Raw genomic sequence first — 506 nt, forward strand, 5'->3', positions numbered from 1 at the left:
GGGGAATCCAATTCCTTTTGGTTTTGGATTCCTAATTTAATTTGGACTCAATTATTTTATTTAGGGTTTCCTACATCTATAAATAGGGCATGGAAATAATTATTTTGGAGGCACAAAAACCAAGATACAAGACACTATATAAATTTTCTTCTAGCTTAGGAACTTTGGAAGAGCCGCCGTGGAGGCCGGAGAATTGTGGTTTATTCTTTCTTCTCCTTTATTATTTATTTGTATTCGTGATTAATAAAAGATAGTTTAGCTATTGTTCTTAACTTTTTATGATTAACACAAGCATATTTATTTTAATAAATTTTTGATTGCGTTTTTTGAGATAATGAGTAGCTAACTTTCATAACTAGGGTTGTGGGGAACCATGAGCGATTAACAAAGTATGAATAGTAAATAAACAATTCTTGAAGAGTGTTTTGCATGCATTGATAATTCTTTCATTTAAAAGTCTTTTTAACGAGTGCACACGTTAGAACTCGCCTTGTTGCTACGTGCCA

The sequence above is a fragment of the Solanum tuberosum genome, unplaced genomic scaffold, assembly GCF_000226075.1.
Source record: "Solanum tuberosum cultivar DM 1-3 516 R44 unplaced genomic scaffold, SolTub_3.0 scf00297, whole genome shotgun sequence".
Taxonomy (NCBI): Eukaryota; Viridiplantae; Streptophyta; class Magnoliopsida; order Solanales; family Solanaceae; genus Solanum; species Solanum tuberosum.